This window comes from Apis laboriosa, unplaced genomic scaffold (assembly GCF_014066325.1).
Source record: "Apis laboriosa isolate Shangri-la unplaced genomic scaffold, ASM1406632v1 scaffold29_cov151, whole genome shotgun sequence".
NCBI classification, from domain to species: domain Eukaryota; kingdom Metazoa; phylum Arthropoda; class Insecta; order Hymenoptera; family Apidae; genus Apis; species Apis laboriosa.
In genome coordinates this window covers 784,004-809,284 of record NW_025222728.1, presented here as the reverse complement: position 1 = coordinate 809,284, position 25,281 = coordinate 784,004, and the positions used below count along the sequence as shown (strand labels likewise).

Sequence of the window (25,281 nt, the reverse complement as noted above, 5' to 3'; positions counted from 1 at the left end):
CGTGTAGACAGCTGATCCATCGGTACACCTCCCCTCCCTCCTCCTCGTCAGATGATCAAAAAATGGAATTCTTTCTCGTGGAATAGAATTTTTCCTTTTTTCTTTTTGTGGAACAGCAGAAGCGTTGAATAGGAGCGAAAAAAAAGAAAAGAAATCAAGATGAAATTCGCGTCTCGATTTCGTTTCGTATCGGTACGAACGTCGATTCGATAACAGGTCATCGCTATTGAGCGATTGAGATTATAGGCCACGTAATGATCCTTATTAACGCGATATTAGTACACGTATCTGGCGAGTTGCACGCGTCGCGATTAGCGCAGAGAGCGCTGTTTCGTCCCTGACTATCAACCAACTTGTCTTTCCCTAGCTCTCTCTCTCTCTCTCTCTTTCTCTCTTACTCTCACTCTCACTCTCTCTTTCTCTCTCTCCGCCTGTTCGTGTCTCGCGACAAAATGCCTTTTGTCGGCCGCTGTAGTGGCAAACATGCATTTAACTTGGCAAGCTTCGTTGCATGCGAAACCGACAGAGCGAGAGAGAAGTGGTGGAGGCGCGGCAGACGATGGAAGGGGGGACTGGATGGACGACAAGGGTCAGCTGATAGCGGACAATTATCTCTCAGTTTAACCCGAGCGATCCGAGCCTCTGGCCGCGATGTTGTAAAACATTATTGTGCACGCAGTCGGTCGATCGTCCAGGGAAATCGGGTATCAACCTCGCCGAGGTTCAGGATATATCGTGGTCCCGCTGGTTGCGATTGACGAGAAATGTCGACGAAAGTTTGTGATTCGAAAAAGGAATGCTCGTCGACGAGTTTTTCGACGAGGGTTCGCCGAACTATCCCTCCACGGTTTCTACACGATTTCTCGGAATCCGTGAAATTGTCGAAATCTTCGTGGCTTTGATCCCTTTCACGTAAGGTGAGACGATAAGCGATATATAAACGATAAAAGTAAAGAAGGGACAACAAATTGGTTGGATACGGTTTTTAATAGTGTTCGCGAGCGGACGATTTATTTCCATCTTGTTTTATCGGTGCAACTTTTGCGGTATTATGTCATCGGTTGGATTAGATTCCGCGACGTGGCATGGCGCGCCATTAACCTATCCCCTTGTTTTTCGCTGTAAACTGCAAGCTGTCAACGATAAGGACTGGCGGTTTTCGTGGAAAGAAAGATATCGCGTAACGTCGATAATCGAAATTGGTGCTCGATAATTTCTCGTTTCGAAGAACGTGTCGGTGAGTTTCTTTTCTTCTTTTTTCTTTTTTTTTTCTTTTTTCCTTTTTCTAATTAATTTTAAAGCAAAGAGGCGAAATCAATTCGCAATCGCGAACGCGAAATCGTTCCGAACGAATCCGTACGATTCGTCGAAACATCGTCTTTCTGAACCGTGACTGTTAAGAAAATAGCTTGGTCAGAATCTGTTCTCGTGGTCCACGCTGTTCCACTAGTTTCCACCGAGGTCGAGATTTCTCGTTAGAGGTTAATTCGCGCAATTGAGGCGAGGTTGCCATCTTAAAACGATTCTCCCTTCTCCCCTCTGCTCTCTGTCGGCCGCCGTTCTCCCCTTGGAAACGGTTTCCCATTTCGGATACCAGGTCTCCACCCTGGCCTCTCTCTGTGACGCGACGGGGAAACAAGCGGAAACGGATGCAGGGGCACGGAGGAAAAGCCACAAAGAGACAGACGCGGTTAGCGATAGCGGTGCAACAACGGGGCCGTGTAAAATACGAGGCTGTGTAAAGAAACAGTGGATATGAACGCGGCAAGAATTCCTTCTTTTCCTTCTCCCTCCCCTCTTAATTCCTATCCCGTTTTATTCCGTAAAAAAAAAACGTTCTTGGCACGCTCGTTCGTAGAAATCTTGTCCTAATAAAATTTTTCGCGGAAATACAAAATTAATTCTCGGTCGAAATCAAAAGCCTTTTGAAAGTATCCGAGTGTTCCGCGAGACGTTGGCAAAGATTGGTCTCGATGCACGGGGGCGGGGGAGAGGAGAGTAGTTTATGCTCTCTGAAATTAGTTTGTACACGGGAAATTTATCATAACCACCCCACCCTGGCCTCGCTCCAGTAACGTAAATACTATCGTAAACGTGCAGCCGTCGTTTAGCGAGAAGCTGTTTCTCCTCGGGAAAGAAGGAGGGGAGGGAGGGAGGGAGAGGGGTTTTGGACCGGGGTCGATGTTCACCTATTCGGTCGGATTTCCATCCAACCGACGACCGAGAATCCGTCGCGTTGAATACTCGTCACGAAACTAATGGCCCATTTCCGCCTTCGAAGCAGCGCGCCTTCCACCGTTTCTCCAGCTTGCTTTTCTTTCGCCTCGAGGCCCTTCCTCTCCTCTCCTCTTCCTTCCTTCCTTCCTTCCTTTCTTCCTTTCTTACCCCTTTTCTGTTTTCTCCTCTCCGCACTTTTCGACGATTAAGAGGGGTGAAAGGAGGAGAAGGAGGAGGAGGAGGAGGAGGAAGCGTTGGAGGCAAAGGGCACCAGCAGGGACGGTGAAGAACAATTAAGTGGATTATCTTTCGTGATTCTCTAAAAAGAACGGTGTCGAGGGGGGAGAGGGAGCGCAACGTCGACCTCTCGTTCCCTTTTGATAATTGTCCTGGGGAGTAGATGTTGACCTTCGCGTGACGGCCTCCTTCCCTCGTTCCCAACCAACTAGGAAAGATTTGTCTTTATCGGTGGTTTCATTACGCGGTTTACCAAGGATGCCGCTCGATTCGGCATTTCCTTATTACAAATGCCTAATAGATAGATCGTAACGATCGCTCTCGCCCGTTTCGAATCTTCTTTTAGCTACTGCCGTTTCCTCTCGAATCGTCATTCGAATCGCTCGATTTGATTTTTCTTTTTTTTTTTTTTTTTTTTCTAATTCACTTTACCGTCGCGCGATCGATAGCAAACTCTCCGGTCGAAAGTTACTCGCTCGAACGATTCTTTTCGAAACTTGGGGTTTTATCGCGTTCCCGACTCTTTTTTTCGAAAACAGGGTGATGGGAACAGATCGAGACGGGAGAGATTGGAGAAAAATAGCGAAGTACGAGGATAGGATTGGGAGAGGCGAGCGAGTGGGGGTGGAGGAGTGTGTGTGTGTGTGTGTAGATGGAACAGTTCAATGGCCGGAAAGCACAAAACCGATGCTGGAAATAATGCCTCTCGTAGCGTAGTGTGCGGAAAAATCGCAACATGGCTGTCGCGTCACATGCACTTTTCACTTTTTTTTTTTTTTTTTTTTTCGCGATTTCTCCGCGATTGATTGACAGATCATACCGTCCCGGCCGGCGTATCTCCTCTCTGTCGGGTAATATTCCAGGCCTGGAGCTGTGCTACCTCCGTGTCGTTTCGTTTCGCTTCGAGAAAAATTCGACCGGCTGTCCGGCTTACTGACAGATCGTATTTACGAATGCTCGGGTAAACTTTACACGCGTTTCGACCATTAACCATGCGTGATTTAGATGCCGCTCGAGAACATTTGCATCATCGTTCCTATCGCGCTTCTCTCCGTTCGTCGATTATTCGAATTAACGCTTTTACTTAAAAATTTCGGATAAATCTTCATATCCAAGTCGTATCGAGAGCGCGACCCGAGATCTCGATCGTTTTCTCCCTCGACGCGTCACCTCTTAAGCGCCTCTTTTCAACGAGAATTTCCCGCGTTCGGGGGAAGAAGAGGAGTTGCGCGGAAGGAAAGCGTTAGAAGTGAAGGGGAGAGAGTGCAAAGATGGCGAGAGAGGAGGCGATCTCGGATCTCGGATCCAATAAAAAGTAATGGTTCGAAAATCGAGGATGGGATCTTTGGCGAAAAGTCGCCCCGACACCTTTTAAAAGACCCGAAGACGGACGTTCCTCCATCCACCCCTTTCGTTTTTCCCCGTTTTAGCTTAAATTCGACGCGACACGATTGCACGATCAACCTCTGCTCGCGTAGAGGAGGCGAAATTAAGCTGCAGTTAAGTGCAGGCCTGATGAAAAATTAACGGTGACTGGAGGCGCGGATTTCCTTCGTTTCGCCTTTATGGAAATTTCGGGACGAAATTGTTTTCGTCCTTCCATCCCTTCTCTCCCCCCCTCCCCTCCGTTCGTCCATCCTCTCCCCCCCCTCCCTCCCACGCTCTGCTTCGCACAAACGAAATTGTTTTCGAAATTTATTGGAACAGACTGCACCGCTGCTCGTCATCCCCGTGACGATTTGTGATCTCGATCCGTGCTATTGTACCGACTACTCCATCCTCCATCGTCCTGTCGTGGATATTGATCCACGATGTTTACCCGCGATATATTAATTGTGAAGAAAGTTTACGAGGCCGTTAATCGTTGAAACGTTTCGATTATCGTCGTAACCGGTCGTCTAACTAAAACGATTAAAAAATAACGATAAAATTTTGTAAGATTCACTTCTACGATTCTCCTCGACGGTCGAGTCGAACGGATATCGAATACGGTTTCCAAATATACGATAAAGCGCGATAAAATTGCGGTATCGATATTCGCCTTATCGCGAATCAATCACCTGATAGCGGAGAGACTCGTTTCGACGATGCGAACGGATGCCTCGTCATTTTCGCGTTACCGTCACTCCCTCTCCCTTCCCCCCCTCCTGATTGCCTTTCAATTTTCGCATCTAGACACGTCGTCGATCGAGATAATTAATTCGAGAAACTCGATGATCATCTTTTTTTTTTTTTTTCCTTCGATAGACCCGACTCGAGGCACAATTTCATTCCCAATAATCATCTTTCCCCCGCGTTGAATTGAAAATTTCCACCCGTAACTTTGATCCTTGGAGGGATGAAAGAGAAGCAGAAGGAAGAGTCGTGGCCAATAGTTATCAGACGCATCGTATCCCGGAAGAATTTTTCCTTGCACGCGCTCTTCTCTTCTCTTCTCTTCTCTTCTCTTTTCCTTTTCTCTTCGTCCTTCCCTTTCCACATCGTGGAAACCGTCGTCGCGTTCTCTTTCCGTTCCTCTCTCTCTCTCTCTTTCTCTCTTTCCTCCTTTTTCTCCCTTTCTCCTCTCCTCTTCACATTTATCCGTGGAAAGCTCGAGCCGCCCATTATCGCTGGAGAGATAATTAAAAAGGCAGGCGCGGGAGAGATATTAAAGCGTCGAAGAGAGGGTAGACCCTTATCAGCGGGCCGTTATCGTTCGACGGCCATGTTGGGGTCGACTTCTTCTCATCCTCTTTGCATCTCTGTTTCTTTTCGCCGTCTTCTCATTTTCTCTCTCTCTCTCTCTCTCTCTCTCTCTCTCTCTCTTTTCTCTTTTCTCTTTTCCCCTCTCTTTTTTTCTCTCATCTAGGTACAATACTCTTTTCATCTTGAAAGTATTTCTCTCTTTCCTCCTCCCCTCGCTTCTCTCCACGCGATATCGATAATCGTTTAACGGTCTAGATTATCGTATCGAATACCGGTATCGTCCCATGCTCGGCGGCAGTCGGAGATTAGAAAACACGGTCGTCAATGTTTCCGATCGATAGCTTATCCGATCGACAGCGTTCTTCGACGCTTTTCGAACATGGAAAGAATTAATGCTTACCGTTTCTTCCGATTCTTCCTTGCCTCTCGCTAAATACCTGCCTATCACCACTGCTCATTTTATTTTTTTCACCATTTCCAAACGAATAGTGGTTGAGGATGGGGCTCTTTCGGATGAGCAAAAATAATTTATTTATGCTCAAGTGTGTGTCACGTCGCCTTGTGCAACGTGAGCGAATTCGCGAGATTCTCGCGAGATGGTGTAAAAGAAGGTAGGAAAATGGAAGAGATCTCGAGGGGGGAAGGAACCGGTGACGTCACGCCAGCCGCTCGACATCTTATTTCCTACGTGTCCGATACCGTACGAGTAATCTACAAAAGGAACAGGCCAGAACGGGCCAGCTGCTTTTCCTCCTCCTCCTCCTCCTCCCCCTTTTTGTTTCATTCCCCTTTATTCCAGCTTGGAGAACCGGCGCGGAGAATGCGCACGCCGGATCCTCGTCCTCGACCCTGTCCCGCCTCTAATGTAGATCTCTCTCCCGATAAAGTTATCGGCAGACGAAAGGGGAAAATTGCACAGTCCATGTCGATGCTAAGGTCGAGAGAGGGGGAAAAAAAAAGAAAGGAAGAAAGAAAAGGAAGAAGAAGAAGAAGAAGAAAAATTCGCTTTTCACTCGCTCGCGTCACTCAACCTGTAAATCGCGAGAGATCCAGCGGCGAGAAACTGATTTCTATCTCGTGTCATCTCGTCGCAAAAAATCCCTGTCCCGTGTGTGTGTGTGTGTATGTGTATCTTCTAACAACGTACGCGTGGTACGAAACGGATGCGTTAATATGCTTAAAAGACTGTTCTCTTGGCGTTTTCTCTCAGGAGCGTGGGTTGCTCTAACTTCGACCACGCGACGAAGAAGAAGAAGAAGAAGAAGAAGAAGAAGAAGTACGATATAATAGGCATCGATGCAACATTTATTACGTAACGAGGTAATTCGAGATTCGAGGGATAGATAAAAGAAGTTACGATTCAATTTTTATTATACGCCACCGCGTCGTTCCAGATCGGCTGACGAGGCATTCGTCGTGGCTATCGCTCGGTTGTCTAGTCTCATCTCCGCGCCTTTCACACCGGCACTCCACCGTGCGTACCACCGTTTAGGAACGAATGAAAAGATTGGGCGCAATTGTCTCGTCCTGTATCGGGGACCACGCGAGCTTTCGTGGCGAGCGGACGGATGTTAGAAAATTCTCCGAGGAACCGAGAGTCGAGGATATTGAATCGAGCAGGTGTGCGCGATAATCGCGTAAACACCGGATTATTCGAGTCGAATTAAAAGCATCAGACCGCTCTGCGTGTGTTTATGCGTTTATTAGCGGTTTCGTTTAAACCCGAAAACAATGGCTCGTCTTGGTTCAACTGGCATCGGTTACAATCGCGAGTTAATCTCGAAATCGATTCCAATTCAATTCTCTTCCCTCTCTTCCTTTCTCGAATTTACGCTTTACGTTATTCTCCTTCTTCGGCGACAGAAAATTTTAAATTTCCCTCCCCTAGATCCTCGAGATCTCGGGGAGGGCGGAAGATAGATTTGTCAGATTTCCTTAATTTCACAATTAAAACTCCCTCCGTTAAAACTCGCGCCACCCCCTCCACGTCCATCGCTTTTTCCACCCCGCAGGGCGGCGTAATATTATTAATGCCGTGAAGTTAGCCCACTTCTGTCAGAAACGTCTCGTCCCGCCGTTATTTTCTCGTGTTCTCGTTAATACCGCATCTCGTAATCGGGGTTAATTAAAACGCTCGGTGCGAAATTAACAACGTATCTCGACGCCACTCGATACAGCGTTGAAATCTCGCGTTAATCTCCGAAAAAAATTTATCCCATTTATCCGTTCCTCCTCCCCTTACTATCCATCCGATCCTCAACCTATGCGTAGAAGAAGCTTCGACGACACAATGAAACGAGACGCGTTGGCGTCGACGCGTTTGCGGTCAAGAACGACATTATCGATCAAAAGGCTGACGCGTTTGGGGGAACAGGATGGAAACGAAAGAAACGTGGTGTGATCCAAAAACGCGAGATCGCGTTGCCTAAATCGACACGAACCAAATAACGAGGGAGAAGGGTAAAGGGAGGAGTAGGGAGGTCTAGGAGCACGCGACGTTAGCCCACTTTTATCAAAAGTTGACATCTCTCTTTCTCTCTCTCTCTCCCTTCCTGTTACTCTCTGCGGTGCCGTTACCTTTCCGCCCTTTGGAACGAAAGAGGAGAAACGAGCTAGCTCGAACCGTCGTTGCCGTTTACGAGTTACGGCGCATCGCTCTGTACACGAATACATATTGCCTGCTGGCGGTAGCGGTGCAATTAACATCACTCCAGCTTCAAACCCTCTGTCCGATGACTGACGAAGGACGAAACGAGGCGAGACCTCATCGAAGGGAGAAAGAAACGGAAGGGAGAGACAGAGAAAGACGGCCGAGTAGAGAGGAGAGTAATAGTTTTCCCAGTCTCTCTTTCCCTCTCCGTACGAACAGTCTCTCCTCGTCTCTCGCAGCCTCCCCTTAACCGACCTCTCCCTTCACGGTCGCCATAGCAACCGCTCTCTCTCTCTCTCTTTCTCCCTCTCTCGTTTCCTCCCTTTCTGTCCAACTCGCTCTCTTTATTTTCCCTTTCTCTCTCTCTCTCTCTCTCTCTCTCGTTCCATGGCCGGCTTCGCCCTTGCCACACTCCGACCGTCCCAAAAACATTGACCTTAGCATCGAGATTGCCTCGTGCTCTCTCGCGTACGCATCCCGTATTCATCGGGTCCCGCGTGAATCGAAAGCGGAAGCTGACTACTGTCCGATCGAAACCGTTCCACCCTCCTCCATCATCTCTCTGTCCCTCCCTCTGTCTCTTCCTCCGTCTCTCCGCCGTCTGGGTCACAGGAGGATGGAGATTGCTCTCCACCGATGGACGCGCTCTCGAATCGAGAACCACTGGGAGGGAGGGAAGCGAGACACGTGCGTGGTTGCAGAGAAGAACCACCGGAGCGCTCGATCGCTCGATGCTCTCGCTCGCTCCCTATCGATTTTCTCTCTCGCTCCTCGTCGTGGTCCATTTTGCGCGATCCCCTCCCCCCGCATTTTTTCCCCGAACAACGGGAACAACGTATCTAACCACCGCGTAAGAAACGCTTTATTAGCGACGATAAACGCGACGAATAGTCGTAGAGGGAAGCGTAGAGTTTCGCTTAGAGGCCGCCTAGTTGCACGACCGTTCCTCGTCGTATCGCGACGGATTGCTTATCGGATTCCGATGGAGAAAGGGAGATTGTTGGAACGAGACCTTCGGTCGGGAAATAGGCATCGGTCGTTTGAAAATAGAGCACCGTTTAAAGACGGGGGTGTATAACCGGCGGATAATTTATCACAGCCCTCCTTCCACGAGGAATGTGGAAAGTGTGCGTTGTGTGCGCGCATGTGTGCGTGCGTGGCAAGGCGTCGGTCGTCCGCACGTTCGACGACCCCTGACGTCGTTCGAACACCCTTCGATCAGATTAAACTCTTTACGGGCCGTGGAAACGCCGGCAATTTATCGATTAACGAACACCTTTAACGAAACCTCCCGCGTAATTTACGAAGAAAATTACGTACGCGTACGTTCCCGGGAAGGAGAGGAGAGAATCTTCTCCCGAAACAATCGAGATCCGACCTCTTTCGTTATCCACTTCCTCTCGAATATCCGACTGGTCGAAAGATCGAAGAAGAGGAGAAGAATATCGGCCGAATTCGAAATTATCGGAGGTCAAGTCGCGAAAAGGAAAGTTTCCAAAGTTGGAGAAGTTCGCGAGAGTCGGGCGTAATAATTAGCCGAGCTTCGTTTGGCGGGGGAAAAAAGCGCGGAAAATACGAGAGGGGGGACAGGTTGGGATAATCTGATTAACCAAAGTGTGTCTGATCGTTTAAGGTCGGCCCATCGTTTTCATCGAGTCTCTTCTGCTATCTTGCCCCGATGCTTCTCTGTTTACTCTTTGCTCCCGCTTTGCATACCCGAATGAAGCGAGGAGGAGCGTTCCCGAATCCATTAACCGCCGTTTCAGCTTCCGTTTACTTAACACCGTCACCCGCCCGACCCACCTCGGCGAATCTGCCAAGAAAGCAAAAACCTTTATCGGCCGGGTCTCTCTATTACCGTCGAGAAAAAAAGAAAGAAAGAAAGAAAGAGAAAAGATAGCCGCTCAAACACCAATCTCCTCTCGTTTTCCAACTGGTTTTCCTCGAACGGAAAGAAGCGGAAGAATTTATTATTTGTCCCCTATAACGAGCAGGTGGTACGATTATCCTCCTCCCCCTCCGTTACACCTCCTGCACTGTCAACTGCAACGTCAACGCGAATTATCCGCGACTCGACGAACCGAAGAACCAGAAGCGAAGAACCCCCCCTCCCTGTTTCTATCTCGGTGTAACAAACTTCTCCCCCCGGTGGCTGCTTACCACCGTGCTTCATCAATTTTAATTAAATCGGCCTTACGTAAACCGTCATCCCCAGAAGGTTCGCAATTCTGCTAGGTGAACGCCAACTTGCTCCTCCCGCGTCGCATCCCTCCACGGTTTGCCGAAAAAAATTTCTTCGAACGATTACCCATTCTCATCCTCCTCTTTCTCTTCCGGGAAAGGAGAGATCTCGTTTTTTCGAGAGAGAGAGAGAGAGGGAGGGAGAAAAATAAACGGAAGGAATTTGCACGTTGCTCGAGCTATCGGTGGCTGAATTCTCTTAATCGAGTGGAAACAGATAATGGATAGAAAAAGTCCTATTAAACGCACCGATGCCCTATTTACGCCACCCTTTTACTCGCGTTCTCGAGTCCACGAGCTCTGATAATTTCTCCAAAATTTATTTCCCGATTTCTTTTGCCAAGATGTCGAACTCTTTCGAGAGTTCTTTGCCTTCTCGATTGCCTTTAATTTAACTTTTATATCGGTCGAACTCGATCGAATGATTTACAAAATTGCAACGATTTTCCGGGGGAGGGGGGCGGAGGAGAGGATGAGGTCAAGAAAGACAACGATATCCGGTCCGGTATACGAATTTGCACACGTAACTTCGATTCCACGGAAAGTGTTTGCCGGTGTTTGCCTCCTCCCCTCCCCTCCCCCTACGAACCTCGATATAAATATTTATCAGAAAGTAAGCCGAGCACCGGATACGAAAGGAACGATACACGAGCAAATATAACGAGCAAAGCCGTAAAGTTTCGAAGAGTGATTTGAATTTTAAAAAAATCGCTATCGTCATCGATCGTTTCTTTCGTCGTCGAAGAAGAACTGCGACTTGCATCGCGACGCGAACAATTAGCGCCATTGTCCCATTGCGCTCGAAACCACTTGTTACGAGATCTTTGCCATCTTGTCCAGAGAGAGAGAAGGAGGAGGGGGTCGGCTCTCGGTTTTCGCTTTTTTTCTCCTTTCTTTTTCGCGCCGTTGAAAAAGGTTCGATCGCGGCGGACCCCTCTCTCCCCCTCCTTCGCTCCCCATTCCTTCGCTTTTTCGATGGCGGAGAGAAGTTGGGCGAAGGTGACGCATAAATTGCACGCCCCGCGCCGTTTCAATTTTCCGTCGTAATTTCGGGGCTTTTAAAAAAGTTCCGCGTAAAATCTCATTTCTTCCGTGGAAAGCAATATTTGCATGCGCCGACAAGCTAATATCACTGTTTACTTGGGAAACATAATAATCGTCCGGCGTGCGAGCCAAGTTCGCTCCGGGAAAATGGTGAATTCTTGCCGCTGGGCCGCAACAGCTTTTTTAATATCGATAGAAAAAAAAAAAAAAAAAAAAGGGAAGGGAGAGGAGGAAAATTCGAAAATGCTTTTCGAAAATCATCGAGAATTTTAATAATCTCGGAATGCGGGATTGTAAAAAAAATTCTCCTTCTCCAATTTTCCAGCGGTGCTGCAATTTTTTTCAACTGCTCCTTTTCTTTTCTTTTCTTTTCTTTTTGTATCCCTTTTTCCTCTCTCTCTCTCTCTCTCTCTCTCTCTCTCTCTTCCCGCTGTCGTTACGTTGCGTAACAAACGATATTAAACGGTATATTTACCAAACAGTTTCGAAAAACCGCGCATCAATCCCTATTTACTATTTTCTTCGTGGAAGAGGAACGAATAATAATACGAATCACGTAACGCGGCTAGAGCGGGATCGGTATAAACAGCTTGCGTAATAAATATCGAGGCAACGATCGATCGAGGCAGGTAAACGCAAAGTTTCTCGAGGCGAGTGAATGATGGTTCCGGTGAATGGAGCATGGGACGATTTGCTTGGAGAGAACGGAATCGAAGATATGGCCGAGATAGGAACTCGAGAGAGCCCCGTTCTCCAAGTTTTCCTGGGGTGAGATCCCCCCGAATTTCGATCTTCGAAGAATTTTTCGCTCCCCTAACGTCGAAACGTCGAAGGCGATGAACTACGATATGGTTCTCGAAGGAAATACGGGAATAATGATAGAACGCGAAAGCTTATTACACACGCGTGTTTTAACATACCGGGAAAAATTATAATTTCAGATCTCGAATTAGCATTTCATTTACGTCCACTTACGTACGTACGGGAAGAAGAAAAAATGAATATGAACAAACGAAATCGACCGAGAGTTGACTTGTCGACGTGGAGAGACGAAGCGAGAAAATGGTTGGCCTGGAAACAATGTCGAACATTATTAATCCAGTTTCGATTACGAAGGGATTATACGCGATATTTTAAAAGTTGGTTCCGGAAAACTAAAAAAGAAAAGGAAGAAACGTGAAGTCGTTAGTACCGAGCGAAACTTCATAATGGATACTCGCGATACTCGCTGTGTTTCGTTCTGTGTCGAAATTAACGACGAAATCCCCGAGCCCATCGTGGACCAGGTCAGGTGTGCAAGAACGCGCAAAGCCAAAGAAGAAAGTTTGAATAAAAAAAAAAAGAAAAGGAAAGGGAAAAAGGCCTCTTCGTTTCGAACGTAAAGGAGTCGCGAAAGTTTTTTTCGTTAATTTGTAAATAAGAGTACAAACTCGTCTCGCATCATTGAACGTTGCAACATGTTGCAATGTTTCGATTTAGTTTTAGGTTTTTACTTCTTATCTCTTTTTATCATATTTTTCGTTAACGAATCCCTCTCCCCGGGCGAATAATATCTGGAAAATATAATTTGCCAGATAGAAGATTTGATTTTCAATTTTCATCGATATTTACCGTCCCTCCCCCCTCCCCTGGCAAGCTAATTAAATTGGACATTTTATTGCCAATCAAATTCGAAACGATTTTGTCCATTCGCATTTTCGAATCGCGATAAATTTGATTTTAATCAATATATCGATAATTTCTTCTCCCGATTATTTCGCTTAATAGTTCCTCGAACTATTTTTTCTTTTTTTTCTTTCGCCCCCCTTCTTTTTTCTTCCGCGATAAAAATCGTGGAATTTCGTTAAGAAGAAGGAAGAAAAAAAAAAAAATAACGTTTTCATACGACACCGTTCAACCGTATAACAACGATAATTCGAATGCAATGGTCGGCACATTAGCATTTCGTGCCCTCGGAGACCCCCGTCACCTTTGACCCTGTCGTCGAAACGGCTTCCCGTCGAATCTTCTTTCTTCGTCGAGCGACCAAGTTTACCGGGTGTTCAACGAAAAAGCCGTTCTTCGTTGGCTCTTTTGAATAAAAGGGGAACGTTGGCCTGGATTTAACAGGCTCAACGGAGGGCAAAGGAGGAGGGATGGATTCATTCTTGGCTTTCCCTTGGCTCCTTGCAGGCGAAAATGGAGATTCGTGGAACAAACGTGATCACCAGATCTTTTTTTTTTTTTTTTTTTTTTTTTTTNTTTTTTTTTTTTTTTTTTTTTTTTTTTGCGGGAAGCGCGAACATTCCGGATCCGGGTTTCATTCCGATTTTTTTTTTTCTTTTCCTTTTTTCGTTCCTTCCGCGACAATCAACCCGCCAGTGGCGAAACTTTTCCCTCTCGCGTTTTCCTCTCGCGTTTTCCTCTCTCCATTTTCTCCACGGGTGGAGAGAAGCCTCCAGGTGGAGGGGCCCGTTCTTTTTTCTCTCGATAATCTTGAAGGAGCGAAAGATAAGAGTTATATAGTTTTAAAATTCTCTCGACTCGATCCCCTCCTCCCATTGGTCAGAGAGAGATTCGTCATTCTTAGGAATCGATTCTTAGGAAAACGAGACACCAGAAGATAGGGAGGAGAATAGAGGGATCCTTTGATTATAGGGGCGAGCAACAAGGTTATACTTAATTATGAAAAGCGGCGATACTTCGCGATGAAAAAGAGAGAACCTTGCCGCTCCCCTGTAACCGTCGAAAGGATTCTCGAAAAGGGAGGAAGCAAGGAGAGAAATTTCATCTAGCTGTGTCGAGAAGCGGAGTTTTCGAGTCGGCAGATGAACTTTGAAGGGCCTTGAAGCCGGTGGTGGTGGTGGTGGTGGTGGCGGTGATGGCAGTAGTAGTGGTAGTGGTGATGGTGATGGTGGTGGTGGTGCTTGCCGGTGGTGCCGCTGACTGCGTACAAACCTGTGCCGCGGCAACGATTCTTCGCTCTCGCGAGTTGTGCTCGCGAACGTTCACGAACGAGAACGGCCACCTAGACGAGACCCGTGTCTCGGCGAATTTTCGTATTTCCTCGAGAATTATGCTAATTACCAAGCACGGTGTCGCGACAACGAGTGTTTTACCTCGTGCACGTTGTTTCGACGACCGAAGAAGAGCCGCCTCGAGCCGTTATTTCTCGTCTCGACGAGACTGTGTGTATGAGAGAGAGAGAGAGAGAGAGAGAGAGAGAGAGAGAGGAGAGAAAAAAAACAGAGCGGGAATGGATGGCACACGATCCGCTGGCGGAGACACGAGAACACGGGCTACCAGCTCCGGAAGAAATCGATTTATCCGCCATTCCACAGCTCGCAGGTCCGCGCTCCTTTCTGACGAAACACGTTCGATTCATGGGACAAATTGAGACGGACGAAAATACAACGATCGATCGGGACCGTCTACCGTTATGTCGGCATTGGAAATTTGATTTGACGAGATAGCTTTTAAATTTTTACGCTCGAATTGAAAATTTTTTCGTTTTTCTTTTTTTTTTTTTTTTNTTTTTTTCTTTTTGAATATTCAGATCTTCGCGCCATCTTCGCGGAAGAGGAAAGAGAAAATGAAAAAAAAAATAATAATAATTTACATTTCTCAAGATGAGAAAATAGTTAAAAAAGGTGGAATTAAATTCGAATGTTTCTCGAGCAGAAGGCTCAAGGTGAACTGTGTAAAAGCTCGCCTAGTCTTTGAGAATACGTAAATGGAACGAGTCTGCATTTTGTGCACATACCCGCTGGGACTTGCCCGCCACCCGTTGCAATGAAACAAACCTTTGAGGATGCGTGCCTTTTTCTAGAGAGAGAGAGAGAGAGAGAGAGAGGGAAAACGAGAGACAACATTTCTCAAATTCAATCCGAATAGGTTATAGAGATTCCCCCTGTACTGGGAAATTTTTTCCTGCCCCCATCGTTTCGCGACGAAATTTTTACCGAAGCTGATCGGTTAATAAAAACACGATTATTTGGGAGCGTTGATTATGCGAGAGAAAAAAAAAAGATAAAGAATCGAGGGAACGGATAAACGAAATGATTAACGAATCATCCTGTAACGCGATCATTGTCGATAAACAGCGAAATATCCTATCAACCTGTCGAAAATAATCGACGACACGGAGGAAATTGTCAACTCGTTATAATGGATGTTACATTTAATTGGAAAGAAGCATCGATCGACATATTAATCAACATTTACTCGTCGAGTACGAAACGAACGAATCGTTCAAATTTGGTACCAATTGCATGTCCTCTTGCTCCAATCAAAATCATCGAACACGTTTGTCAAATAAATGGACAATTAATACCTCGCGATAATAAATCATCGGCAGAAGGAGGGGGAGGGAGGAGGAGGAGGAGGAGGAGGAGGAGGAAGGGAAGTTAACAAGTTCGATTTTGAAGACCGTGAAACAATGTATAATAAATTCGAGTTGTTTTTTTTTTTCCCCCCCTTTTTTTTCCCCGTTATCTAACTGTTAGCTAGGTGATAAATACAATGCCACGTTTCCGCGGTTTGATAAGTTCGATCGAGATAGCGGCAAAGCAAGCGATAACGAGGAATAATGCGTTTTCATTCAACGCTCGTTCGAAAAATTTCTTACATATATATATATATATATTCTATTTTGACATCGATTTTCGATTTTTCGATCTGTGGATATAATCTCTAAATTAATCACGAGAAAGGAAGGCCTTTATCGTTCTCCTCGATCCCTCAATAGGAATTTCAAAGTCCACCAAATAATTAACCGATGAGTGTCTCTCGTTTCTCTCTCTCTCTCTCTCTCTCTCTCTCTCTCTCTCTTGCTCGCTCGCTCGCCTTCTCGTTTCAACGAAATTGCGCCCCTATCGCAAATTACACACCATCGAACGTGTCCCGAATCTAGCTCTTAATGAATCATAATTTCCCGATCCGCTGATTCCCTTCTCTCTCTTTTCTTCCCTTCTCCTCCTTTTCCCCATTTCTGACAGTGGTGCAATGGTTGAAAAAACGGAGAGCCGTAACCAGAGAGCCTCTTGGAAATGGAAAAAAAGGAAAAAAGGAAGAAAAAAAAGTCGTGAGAACGAGGCGGGAAGTGGGTGGACCGACTCGCAAACGCGATATCTTGCTAACGAGCCAGTAATGTGCGGCGAGCCGCGCCAATAATTTCAATTTATCGGTGTCGAAGGTGGCGTGGCTAGTTGGAGTGGATGCCTTTGAAAAGGGCGTGTTGCACGCTCTTCTGGGAAAAAAAAAGATATTTCTCTCTCTCTCTCTTTCTCTCTCTTCTTCTCCCTTTTTCCCTTCGATCGTCTCTCTCTTCTCTTGGAAATATTAATTCGAATTAATTCCCACCGTATATGTGTGTAACTGTTAAAAGGAATCTCTCGTAAACCGTGCACCGGTACATCGTAAATAAGTTAGTTAGTCTCGAAGCAAGATAGATCGGACGTATCGATTAGCGGCGGGGAGGGAGGTCCGCATAACCGAGATGCAAGATTTATGCTCGTCGATTAGGTTGCACGCTCGGAACAATTGAAAATACGGCGTAATGCGGGCCACGGTAATGAACACCGGGGAGGAGGGGGGGGGGGGGGTTTGCGGTGAGAATTAAGAGAAGCTCGTTCAAAAATAACACCTGTGACTATCCGTGTTCACAACCTCGCGGTTGAAGTGGCAATGCCTCTATAAAATTATCCTCGAACACTCCCATAAAATTATCCTCAGGGTGACTAGGTCTGTCTATGAATAACCCGCCGAAATTCACGTAACGTGGGCCGATTATAGACGCATCCGATAGAAACTGTGCGAATTCTTCTCTCGCTCTTCGAGGGCGTCGCCCCTGTTTCTTATTATATCGACTCTGTGCTCTCCTCCCTCAGGAGGGCACAGATTTCCATTTTTCTTTTTCTTTTTTTTTTTTTTTTTAACCGAATTTTTACACCTCTCGACATCGACCGCCTCATTAAGGAACAGTGACCTGGGAAATCGAGATTATTTCTCCTCCGGTTCTTCTCGTGGCGTAATCAGTGCGTGGGTGTATCGCGGGAGCGAATCTTCGCATCATTAGCAGGAAAATTTGCTCTCCCCTTGGGAATCTGTTGATCTTGGAAATTCGGAAAGTTTAGAGAGGTGATCGAATTCGTCGTCGTCGTCGTCGTCGTTATTCTCCTTCCGCAAATTTTCTCTCCGCGAAAGCGGAGTTCCAAGTCTTGTTCTAAAATTTACGATCGATCGGTAACAAGTAATTTCGCTAAAGATAAAGAGGAAATCGTCTTTTTTTTTTTTTTTTTCGATGCACGTGAAATTAATTTTCTCTCCCGAAGTTGCTTCGCCATTTTACAGTCACTCCTCTTTCCCATCCATCCTCGAAACTAGCACGAGGGCTGAATAAAAAAAGATTACACAGGGTATACTACAGGGATACCGGCCAAGTAGCCTTGTCATTCCAACGTCCCCGAAGATTGACCATAGCGTACACCGTAAATAGAAAACGACGAATAAAAGAAGCTCGGTCCGGTTGAACAAGGGATATATACGAAGAACCACCTATGTCTGCTTCGATAGATTCCATCCTCCTTTCGAGAAAGAGATGTTGTCGAAACGAATGAGAGGACGAAAAAAATAAAAAAAGTAAAAAGAAGAAAAAAAGGAGGGGATGACAGGCGGAAACGAGTAAGAATGGGGAAAAGAGAAGGGAACAGAATAGGGGAGGGGGGAAGCGGACAAAGTGAGAAAGAAACACGCAGCGGGGTGAAATTGTACCCATAATATGTGCATATGGTGTTCAAAGTTTAACCTTGACCTTCCTGCTTCCTCCAACTCTCGAAACACACCACACCCTGAAGATGAATCTTTCCTCGATCTTTTTTCGCTTTTTGGAAATGTTTTAACTATTAACTTTTTTTTTTTTTTTTTTTGATTTAACGACGGTTCCTTCAATTTCTTATCGGTTGCCTTCTGCTCGAAAAGAAATTCCTGTTGGAAAGTTGGAAACTCGGTTCTCCTCGGAGATTCTCGTGTTACATCTTGATTTGTATTTCATCTCGACGAGATACGTCAAGATGAAAGCCTATTTATCGCGGATCAACGTGGAATAATTATCGGATAATTGGCGCATGTTTCACGGCTCGGTTTCCTATTGGTTTTGGCGAATTTCGTCGGGGGAAAACGAGGGGGAAAAGAGTGGAAATCTAGGGTGCAAACAGAGAGCGGCGCGTACGCTAAACGCGCGTCGAGAAAAAAAGTTGGTTTAATTATTCAGCGGGGGAAAGCGAATGGAAGATGCGCCGAAAGTTAAATAATTACATTTCCAGCTGGTGGCTGAAAAGCAGAATAGGTTAATTAAAATGAGCAGGGTGCAACACGGTCATACTGCCACGCGATATTCACGATCCGTTGAAACATTATGTAAATACGGTTAACGATTGTTTGTTCTCCGTTCTTTTTTTCTTTTCCCTTTCTTCCCCTCTCTTTCCTTTTTCCTTCCTTTTTTTTCGTTTTCCAACCCCTCGTTGCTCCCTTCACACCAATCTCGCCCGGTCATAGATCTCTTTCTCTTTTTCACTTTTTTCCTTCCCCGTCTTTCGAAACCTATACGCGGAAGATTAAAAGCTTTCTCTTCCCCATTCGTGATTATTACAACGAGAACACCGAGTAGCCCGAGTTTTTACATTTATCCGCGCTGAAAATTCCGGCCTTATCTCGTCCACAATGTTTCAATGCGGCCTCCTCTTGTCCCTCCTCTTCCTCCTCTCTCGCCACTATTCTTCTCTGTCCCCTGCGACGCGAATATTCACCGCATATTCACTCTTGCAAATTTTCAATCGCATCAGTCATCGCGCCGTTTCAAATCGTTTTCCAAGTATTATCTCGGAAAGGCCTCGAAACGCAACGACAACAGACTCGTGTCGATCTGAATCGCATGCTTTCGATTCCCGTTCCCCGTACTTCCATTCCATTCTTTTAAAACAGAGTTCAAAAGAGAGTTGAATATTCTTCCGCTCCTCTCTCGATCAATTGTCTTGTCTTTTTTCGATTCTTTTTTGTCTTCCCTTCTTTTTTTCTTCTTCTTTGTCGTTCGAATTTCAAAAAAAAAGAAAAAGAAAAAAAAGAAAAAGAAAACCTCAATAAATTTTCACGCGGACAAAATCCGACACACAAGGTATTAACCAGTGTCGTTTTTCTCGTGCGTTTACAGATCTAGAAAACAGCTGGCACGAGCGAAGGTCACCGGCCATGGAATATAATTAGTCCGACACTTATGGAACGTCAGGCCAGCTATGGTTCGCAGTGGCCGCAACGAGGTAGACGAGGTAGTTGCCTAGGCACTTGGAGATCGGCCTTTGTGCGACACGTGTGCCCATGGACAACGTTATTTCCTTCTTAAATACGGATTCTTGGTCTGAATCATCTGTATGCTACACCGCCATAGAAGGAACGATCGGGAATTGGCATCAGCCATGATCGATATCGGGGAAAAAATATTTCAAGAGTAATCGGTTATTTTTCAGAAGCCAGAAAAGTTCTTCCTGATGAACTTGCCGTTATGGTATTAACGCTATCGGGGATCGATCGTTCAAGGAAGCCTTGGACGAATCTCTGGATTTTCCAAATAGGAGGCAACCGATGAGGAGACTACGTGGTAATTGCGACAGTTGTAATTACCAGTGTATTAACCGTTGCAAATGTCGAACGAGCCAACCTCGAGCCCGCAAGGTTTCCCCCGTAAATAGGGGAAGAAGATTGTCCAATTAACTGTCTCGTTTAATTGAATCTTATTTCCTTTTCACTTGGTCCAGTTTCATTGGGGCTTCTGCGCTTTATCGCGTGAGTCGAATGTAATGCACGTCGGAAGCTTGGCCGAAGAACAACCCACGACAAAAGTAATTTAAATCTCTCTCTCTTTCTCTCTCTTTCTCTCTCTCTCTGCTGGTAAATCGTGAAACGATTAATTGTAGGAGGGATCGAGTTGAACGTCGCGGGATATTTTTGGCCATACTCCCGCCCACTCCAGCCTTCGACAGCTCGCAAATTGTCGTCGTCGAGTGGCGCGTGAATATCGTGGAAACGGACTGTTCTACCGTTTAATGCTCGTTTAGACGCGCAGGGTATTCTTTCAAATTTTTTTCAGACAATTCGTTTTGCTGTCGGTGGAACGAGGAAGAGGAGCAAGGGATGAAGATGGAGGGGGGAGAAAGAGAGAGAGCTCGAGGAGAGAAAGGAGGATGGCAAAGTAGGAAGGAGCAATTCCTCGGGACGAGACGAGACGAGACGAGACGGAGGTGAAGGTATTCTTTTTAAGGCGGAACACTTTACTGCTGCTCGTTCCACGCTGGTAATGGAGAATCCCCCAGCCGCCCCAACGAATTAATTCGGGGCTAACGCCGAGACACTCCCCGATATCGAGTCACTTCGTTCCAGTGTTAGTATCTGCTTTTCCACCCTCTCGGTTAACTTTTCACTGTACTTAGCCTGTACTTGGACTCGATTTCTACTTTTTTTTTTTTTCTATCTCCCTCCCTCCTCCATGAACGATTTCTAATTTATCCGCTAATTTGTCCAAGATCCTTGAATCCGTTTCACTGGGTCAGTTAAAAAAAAAAAAGAAAAGAGGAAAAAAGTCAAACCCCTATCTCCGTCCCCCTTTTCTCTCCACCTCTTTCCGCCTCTTGCGCCTGGCGGCTGTATTTGCATCCGTATTCGGATATTTGGCTGCGATTTTTACCATCAATTGTGCGCTTAAGTAGTCGTAGCAACCCCTTTATTGCCAGGAACGCGATCTCCAAGATGAAAAGCAAACTTCTGGCGAGCTTCCATCAGAATTAAGAGAGACACTCGAGGCGGTTTTTAATTAGCTCGAAAGGACATCATCGGAAAGAGGGAAAAGTTCGGTCTAAATACGTAATTAAAACCGCGAATGGGATAGTCACAGTATCCACGCGAAACGATAGCCGGTAAATTCGAATGAAAAGCTTATTCTTTTTTATTTTTCTTTTGCCTCTTTGGCGCGATTCCTCATCCTTCTCCTTTCTCCCGAAAATCTTTTCTATTTAAAAAAAAAAAATCTTGAACTAAAATCGCAACGTATACGCGTCGCGATATGAAATTTATTTCATAGATGTAAATCTTTTAGATTCTCACGCCGAGGAAGAATCAATGGGATTCCTCTTTCCTCCACACGACGCCCAAAGCACGTGCCATTCGCCGCAGAATCCACTTCTCTCTGAAATTCTTGCCTCGTCGAGCGTCTTCTTTCCTCCAATGAAAATTCAGAAGATTCCATGGGAAAATCAAAAATCAAAATCCAAGAGATGGCTCGAGTACAGGGTGCCTTCCGAAGCATCTGTGGAAGCGCGCGCAAAAGAGATGAGCGTGATCGGGGCGCGAGGAGAAGAGAGGTTGTACAGAGCAACAGAGAAGGGGAGAAGCGAGAAAGAGAGGGAAATTCAAAGATGGCGCCACGCGTGTGCCTGACAGAGACGAGGAACGGGAGCTGAAGCGAGGCAACCGCCTTCGCTTCTTTCCCCTCTCGCGTTTGGCGAAGAGTGACCGGCCCGAAAAGTCCGAATCCGATCGTAGAATGGCTCAGTAGTGCGCGAGACACATTTCGTGACGCGTGCTCGTCGTTGGTATCGATATCTTTCGATGATTCACGAGCATTGCGACGAGAGTACGCGGCGACCAATCCCCGGTTCCGTTACATCAGCATCCGACTACGTGGGTCCTCGACGATTGGCTCTCTCTGTGCTGCGTTCGAGTTCTCTCTCTCTTGCACGCGTTACAGCCAGAATAGGAGAAAAAAAGATACTCGCAGCTTGTGTTTCCTCGCGGTGCGGCTTATTCTCGAACTAGATACATACTACGCGCATCGTGCTATTTGCCGAGGAGCGTGTGCATTTTCGTTTAACCAGATTTTCGGTGGAAACGTGGAGAAAATACGCGTAGAGAGATTTTCGACGACGAGGAGAAACGCGAGGAAGACACGAGCCAGCAGCCGAGCGACAGACAGAGTGAGAGGAAGGGAAGCTAGAGGGAGAGCAGCAGAGTACGGGGTATTTTGGACGCAGATCGATCGGTCGCTCTCCGGTTCGCGCCATGTGACCGGTCAAAGACCAGTCTGCATGGGATAGGAGGTTAGAAACTTATTCGGCATCTTCCGAGTGTATTGTCGCGTGGCGGTCTGTTTGTTCGTTGATCAACCGAGAAAATGAGATCCGTCGAGTGATGTAGTAGTGTCAGTAGCGCGTGAGCCAGTGAACGAGGTAGTCGTTTTTTTTCGTAAAGCGTTTATCGGACATTCGCGGTGGCGGGCTTCGAGGAGCGTGATCGTGAGGGAAAAGAGAACCGATTTTACCGCGAAAGAATGTCGTTGTCTCGGGTCAGATATAAAAATAAAAAGAAGCAGACTTATGTCTCAAGGCTATCGGACCACATATTGTCTCAGACCAGGGGCGTAAAATCACGCGGTTGTCTCCCTGCACGCCGTTTATTTCATTTCACCGATATTTTCGTATAATCGCGCACATTCATTATCATTATCTCGTTAGTACATGGTTTCATTATCTGACACGTATATATGTGTTACTAAATTCTTTCGAAAAGAATGTTTCATTAGCATTTATTTTTTTTCTTGGTTAAGGATAATAACGTTCTTTCTCGGTCCACTGTTTCGTTGTCGTTTACATATTCTTTACATATTCTTCTTATTAATTATCTCGTTGAAAAATTAACGACGATTTTAAAATTTCTTTTCTTTGTTTCTAATGTTTTTTCGTGATATACTTTGTTTTCGGAAATAGAAGAATTCCGCGGCATGGAACAAAGGAAAAGTCGGCAGTATGTGAATTTTTATGAGGTTCGTTCCGAAAAAGAAAGTAAGAATATAAACAATCGTATTATTGCATGCCGTGCATTTGATCATATATGATCTTCAAAAATAATTTCTTTTCAAATTTATAAATAAGTTCTTCTCTTGTTAAATTACAAATTAGAAAACACGTGGCCTGACACGTGTTTCTGGAACTTTACGAAAGAATTCTGTGACATCTTGAATCGTTGTTACTTTGTTTAGAATACACATTTTTATTTTCATCAACGCTACATTATCAATTCGATCAAATAATTCGATCGGAAAGTTTCACAATATCGATGGAAAATTATTTAATGATTTAATGTGGAGAATTGTTATATATTATTTTTTATATGTAAAAGCGATTGTACGAGATTAAAATATCAAGGCAATTTTAGAAGCTATATATACGTATATTGCGTGGATTAATAGATAACGCGTGCTTATCTAGGAAAGTAGTATTTGACTACCAGAACCTTGTAGTCAGTTTCAGATTAACCTCTTTAAAGCAGGATTTGTTAAGGAGTTTAGGAGAAAATATATAATTATTTTTTATTTTTCTAAGAAAAATAACGCATGTATGTACGTGGGTTACTACAACTATTGAACTATTGAACTTTGTAAGATAATTTTATACGGTTAGAAATATTTATTTTCGATAATGTTAATCTTTTAAAATCAATTTTAAAAAAGACATACGTAAAGTCTTTTTCAACAAATTAATATAAAACAAGATGTGATAATATTTAAACATTTATACAATATTTAGATAACGTTGTTAAAATCAAGGAGAAAATTGAAAGAAAATCTAGCGAAGTAGATAAGTAGGTCGCGTTCGCGTCTGACTACTGATTTCTGAATTTACTGCTACTACGACAAATTGATGTCAATGAGATCGATATTAATTAAGTCACGGGCCGTTGATCGCTGGAAACCCCATAAAGGATAATCTCTTTACCACCGGTATTTCCCGGAAATGCCCAAGTAACATTATTCTTCATATTTAGAAGAAAATGATATACTTTTTAATTTTTTAGCTCTTCATCGTCATATTTGGATATAATTTCACATGTTCGTGCGAGGTGAACGTTTCGTAAAATTATTTATATATTCTCGAAAACATTAGTTATTAGTTTGTTTTTTCTCACACACACACACAAAAAAAAAGAAGTCAAGCTCATTATTTGTATAAAAGTGGAATGTTTTAAAAGATAATTCGTCGAGGTTTTAAAATTGATCAAGACCACGTTTTCTAATATCTATCGAGAATTAAAAGCGTTGTTCGCAGAATGTACGATCACAATCCATGATTTCCTGCGGGCATCGAAAAGAAACTGCTCTGTCTGGACCAAGGTTAGAAGATTGCGTTTGTTGTATAATAGCCATACGAGTTTGATTCAGGGCCGTAAAAGTCGGGTATTCGCGAGGGGCGACATGATCTATTTCCGTCCACAACTTGGAAGCGGGAAACGTGGAAGCATTAAGGGTTCTAAGAATGATATGCCTCGTTGGAATCACGAGTAACGCTTGATACTCGTTTGAATCATTGCACCAAACAAACATTAGTGCCACTTCATTTTACGATCGAATTATTTATGTTACTTATATTTTATAATATATAATTCATATCGTTTTCTAGAAAAATTTATAAATATGGCAATGATTCAATTCGAGTCACTTTCTTCATTTCTTTTAATACAACAATATCGATCATATATAAAATCGATCCTCTTTTCTTTTGATTTATAATTATATCTCTTGGCATCTCCCTCGACTTATGTTTCTATATAGATGAAATAGGGGAATTCTTTTTTCTCGTGAATGATAAATTGAAATAAGAAAAGAATGTTTTCGTTTCTTCTGTCGAACCGGCTTATCGATGTAGGAAAACCGTTGGTATTTACCGAGTAACCGATAATTCAGTTACATCTCACTTGGTTCGTTGTGTTCTGGGCGTGTGAGTCACTGGTGTGACTCAAGGGACGGAAATCTTATTTGTCGAAAAAGTAACAGGCCTTTTTCAGCATGGTTTCGCTATCTTTCTTTGACCGTTGTAATATCCCACCATAAGAGAGACACATAAACTCGCTCACAAAATATGAGATCGGTCGCGAGCTAACTCGGCACATTTTATGTAATCGGAGGATAAACATAAATTTTTCCAGCGATTAGATAAAATTACGCGATAAAATGGATACTATTCAGAATGGAAAAAGATGACCAATTACTTCTTTCTATCAATACCATTTATTCATTCGAGGGGAAAAAGAAGATGATAACGAAGAAAAAGGGAAACGATGTCACAAGAAGGAAATCAATACTCGAAAGATCAGCAAAATAGTATCCTTTTTCAAAATCTACAGGAATCGTA

General features: G+C 44.7%; 1 long non-coding RNA gene across 1 annotated transcript; it reads left to right on the top strand.

Annotated features, from left to right (window-relative positions):
• The first annotated feature begins 674 nt into the window (after positions 1-674).
• Positions 675-25,208, top strand: LOC122714318. The gene is made up of 4 exons (XR_006346624.1): positions 675-917; positions 19,260-19,944; positions 20,020-20,483; positions 21,195-25,208. It is a non-coding gene; the product is annotated as an uncharacterized LOC122714318 (long non-coding RNA).
• Positions 25,209-25,281: the final 73 nt, after the last annotated feature.